We start from the raw sequence: 5,000 nt of genomic DNA on the forward strand, positions 1-5,000 counted from the left end.
ACCCCCCATTTTATGTGGATGCATAGATTCAGACCGCCCTGCTCCACCGCTTTTGGCCATTTTTGCCCAACGTTAGCCGCTTCGGCGTGCCGCTGGACTGTTTTCGGGCCTTTTTCACCGACGCTTGGCCGTATCCGCTTAGTTTTCCCCAACGCTTGGCCGCATCCGCTTAGTTTTCCCCCGCTGGACTGTTTTCGGGTCATTTTTGCCCAACGTTAGCGGCTTCCGCTTGCCGCTGGACTGTTTTCGGGCCCTTTTTCACCGACCCTTGGCCGTATCCGCTTAGTTTTCCCCAACGCGTGGCCGCATCCGCTTAGTTTTCCCCCGCTGAACTGTTTTCGGATCACTTTTGCCCAACGTTAGCCGCTTCCGCTTGCCGCTGGGCTGTTTTCGGGCCATTTTTCCCCAACACTTGGCCGTATCCGCTTAGTTTTCCCCAACGCGTGGCCGCATCCGCTTTGTTTTCCCCCGCTGAACTGTTTTCGGGTCAGTTTTGCCCAACGTTAGCCGCTACCGCTTGCCGCTGGACTGTTTTCGGGCCAATTTCCACCGACTCTTGGCCGTATCCGCTTAGTTTTCCCCAACGCGTGGCCGCATCCGCTTAGTTTTCCCCCGCTGAACTGTTTTCGGGTCACTTTTGCCCAACGTTAGCCGCTTCCGCTTGCCGCTGGACTGTTTTCGGGCCAATTTCCACCGACTCTTGGCCGTATCCGCTTAGTTTTCCCCAACGCGTGGCCGCATCCGCTTAGTTTTCCCCCGCTGAACTGTTTTCGGGTCAGTTTTGCCCAACGTTAGCCGCTTCCGCTTGCCGCTGGACTATTTTCGGGCCAATTTCCACCGACTCTTGGCCGTATCCGCTTAGTTTTCCCCAACGCGTGGCCGCATCCGCTTAGTTTTCCCCCGCTGAACTGTTTTCGGGTCAGTTTTGCCCAATGTTAGCCGCTTCCGCTTGCCGCTGGGCTGTTTTCGGGCCAATTTCCACCGACACTTGGCCGCATCCGCTTAGTTTTCCCCAACGCGTGGCCGCATCCGCTTAGTTTTCCCCCGCTTAACTGTTTTCGGGTCACTTTTCCCCAACGTTAGCCGCTTCCGCTTGCCGCTGGGCTGTTTTCGGGCCATTTTTCCCCAACACTTGGCCGTATCCGCTTGGTTTTCCCCAACGCGTGGCCGCATCCGCTTAGTTTTCCCCCGCTGAACTGTTTTCGGGTCACTTTTGCCCAACGTTAGCCGCTTCCGCTTGCCACTGGACTGTTTTCGGGCCAATTTCCACCGACTCTGGGCCGGATCCGCTTAGTTTTCCCCAACGCTTGGCTGCATCCGCTTAATTTTCCCCAGCTGAACTGTTTTCGGGTCACTTTGTCCCAACGTTAGCCGTTTCCGCTTGCCGCTGGACTGTTTTCGGGCCATTTTCCACCGACTCTTGGCCGTATCCGCTTGGTTTTCCCCAACGCTTGGCTGCTTCCGCTTAATTTCCCCCAGCTGAACTGTTTTCGGGTCACTTTTGCCCAACGTTAGCCGTTTCCGCTTGCCGCTGGACTGTTTTCGGGCCATTTTTCACCGACACTTGGCCGTATCCGCTTAGTTTTCGCCAACAATTGGCTGCATCCGCTTAATTTTCCAAGCTATACTGCTTTCGGGTCAGTTTTGCCCAACGTTAGCCGCTTCCGCTTGCCGCTGGGCTGTTTTCGGGCCATTTTCCACCCACGCTGGCACCGACGGGGCCATGTACACCCACGCGCGTGTACATGAGGGGGCACCCATTTTTGAAAACCTTGCCCCCCTATAGGGGAATATGCATTTTGAGGCTCTAGCCACGCCCAGGGTTACCACCCCCTGAAAATCCCCCAAGTCAAAATCACCCATGTAAAATATTCAAAAAAATCTCAAAAAATCACAAAAAATTTATAAAATCAAATAAATTCAAAAAAAAAAAAAAAATTTCAAAAATTCAAAAAAAATTCAAAAAATTCAAAAAAATTCAAAAAAATTCAAAAATTTCAAAAATTCAAAAAAAGTCCAAAAACCCAAAAAAACTTCAAAAATTTCAAAAATTCAAAAAAATTTCAAAAAAAATTTCAAAAATTTGCCCCGCTGAACTGTTTTCGGGTCACTTTTGCCCAACGTTAGCCGCTTCCGCTTGCCGCTGGACTGTTTTCGGGCCAATTTCCACCGACTCTTGGCCGTATCCGCTTAGTTTTCCCCAACGCGTGGCCGCATCCGCTTAGTTTTCCCCCGCTGAACTGTTTTCGGGTCACTTTTGCCCAACGTTAGCCGCTTCCGCTTGCCGCTGGGCTGTTTTCGGGCCAATTTCCACCGACACTTGGCCGCATCCGCTTAGTTTTCCCCAACGCGTGCCCGCATCCGCTTAGTTTTCCCCCGCTGAACTGTTTTCGGGTCACTTTTGCCCAACGTTAGCCGCTTCCGCTTGCCGCTGGACTGTTTTCGGGCCAATTTCCACCGACTCTTGGCCGTATCCGCTTAGTTTTCCCCAACGCGTGGCCGCATCCGCTTAGTTTTCCCCCGCTGAACTGTTTTCGGGGCACTTTTGCCCAACGTTAGCCGCTTCCGCTTGCCGCTGGGCTGTTTTCGGGCCAATTTCCACCGACACTTGGCCGCATCCGCTTAGTTTTCCCCAACGCGTGGCCTCATCCGCTTAGTTTTCCCCCGCTTAACTGTTTTCGGGTCACTTTTCCCCAACGTTAGCCGCTTCCGCTTGCCGCTGGGCTGTTTTCGGGCCATTTTTCCCCCACACTTGGCCGTATCCGCTTAGTTTTCCCCAACGCGTGGCCGCATCCGCCTAGTTTTGCCCCGCTGAACTGTTTTCGGGTCACTTTTGCCCAACGTTAGCCGCTTCCGCTTGCCGCTGGACTGTTTTCGGGCCAATTTCCACCGACTCTTGGCCGTATCCGCTTAGTTTTCCCCAACGCGTGGCCGCATCCGCTTAGTTTTCCCCCGCTGAACTGTTTTCGGGTCACTTTTGCCCAACGTTAGCCGCTTCCGCTTGCCGCTGGGCTGTTTTCGGGCCAATTTCCACCGACACTTGGCCGCATCCGCTTAGTTTTCCCCAACGCGTGCCCGCATCCGCTTAGTTTTCCCCCGCTGAACTGTTTTCGGGTCACTTTTGCCCAACGTTAGCCGCTTCCGCTTGCCGCTGGACTGTTTTCGGGCCATTTTTCACCGACACTTGGCCGTATCCGCTTAGTTTTCGCCAACAATTGGCTGCATCCGCTTAATTTTCCAAGCTATACTGCTTTCGGGTCAGTTTTGCCCAACGTTAGCCGCTTCCGCTTGCCGCTGGGCTGTTTTCGGGCCATTTTCCACCCACGCTGGCACCGACGGGGCCATGTACACCCACGCGCGTGTACATGAGGGGGCACCCATTTTTGAAAACCTTGCCCCCCTATAGGGGAATATGCATTTTGAGGCTCTAGCCACGCCCAGGGTTACCACCCCCTGAAAATCCCCCAAGTCAAAATCACCCATGTAAAATATTCAAAAAAATCTCAAAAAATCACAAAAAATTTATAAAATCAAATAAATTCAAAAAAAAAAAAAAATTTCAAAAATTCAAAAAAAATTCAAAAAATTCAAAAAAATTCAAAAAAATTCAAAAATTTCAAAAATTCAAAAAAAGTCCAAAAACCCAAAAAAACTTCAAAAATTCAAAAAAATTTCAGAATTTCAAAAAAAATTTCAAAAATTTGCCCCGCTGAACTGTTTTCGGGTCACTTTTGCCCAACGTTAGCCGCTTCCGCTTGCCGCTGGACTGTTTTCGGGCCTATTTCCACCGACTCTTGGCCGTATCCGCTTAGTTTTCCCCAACGCGTGGCCGCATCCGCTTAGTTTTCCCCCGCTTAACTGTTTTCGGGTCACTTTTCCCCAACGTTAGCCGCTTCCGCTTGCCGCTGGGCTGTTTTCGGGCCATTTTTCCCCAACACTTGGCCGTATCCGCTTAGTTTTCCCCAACGCGTGGCCGCATCCGCTTAGTTTTCCCCCGCTGAACTGTTTTCGGGTCACTTTTTCCCAACGTTAGCCGCTTCCGCTTGCCGCTGGACTGTTTTCGGGCCAATTTCCACCGACTCTGGGCCGGATCCGCTTTGTTTTCCCCAACGCGTGGCCGCATCCGCTTAGTTTTCCCCCGCTTAACTGTTTTCGGGTCACTTTTCCCCAACGTTAGCCGCTTCCGCTTGCCGCTGGGCTGTTTTCGGGCCAATTTCCACCGACTCTTGGCCGGATCCGCTTAATTTTCCCCAGCTGAACTGTTTTCGGGTCATTTTAGCCCGACGGGGGCACCGACGGGACTGTTTTCGGGCCATTTTGCACCGACGCTTGGCCGCATGCGCTCAGTTTTGGGGCCATTTTTCACTGACGGCTGGCCGCATCCGCTTAGTTGCCCCCGCTTTGCTGATTTTTGCGCCGTTTTTTTTGTTGAACTTCAGGTTTCAAACTTCCAATTTTTTTTCCAAACTGCAGATTTCATATTTTATATTTTTAATAAATTTGAACTTTTTCAAAATATCAAAAAAGTATTGCCTACATCCATAATTTGGATCGCGTACAATCCGGAAGTTTGAGAAATGGTCCACACCGGGTGTGAACCATCCAATCCGAAAAAAGTGGGAATTTTTACAAGCCGGAAAAACTGGAGTTTCAATGGCTCTTTGGACGGTTGTAATTCATTTGGACCAAAAATTGTCCAACCCACTTGCATAAGATCCGAAATTGTCCAACCCAATTTTCTTTTTCCAAACTCCAAGCTTCATATTTTATATTTTTAATAAATTTGAATTTTTGCCTACATCCATAATTTGGATCGCGTACAATCCGGAAGTTTGAGAAATGGTCCACACCGGGTGTGAACCATCCAATCCGAAAAAAGTGGGAATTTTTACAAGCCGGAAAAACTGGAGTTTCAATGGCTCTTTGGACGGTTGTAATTCATTTGGACCAAAAATTGTCCAACCCACTTGCATAAGATCCGAAATTGTCCAACCCAATTT

The sequence above is a fragment of the Carex rostrata genome, unplaced genomic scaffold (genome assembly GCF_964058835.1).
Source record: "Carex rostrata unplaced genomic scaffold, lpCarRost1.2 SCAFFOLD_43, whole genome shotgun sequence".
NCBI classification, from domain to species: domain Eukaryota; kingdom Viridiplantae; phylum Streptophyta; class Magnoliopsida; order Poales; family Cyperaceae; genus Carex; species Carex rostrata.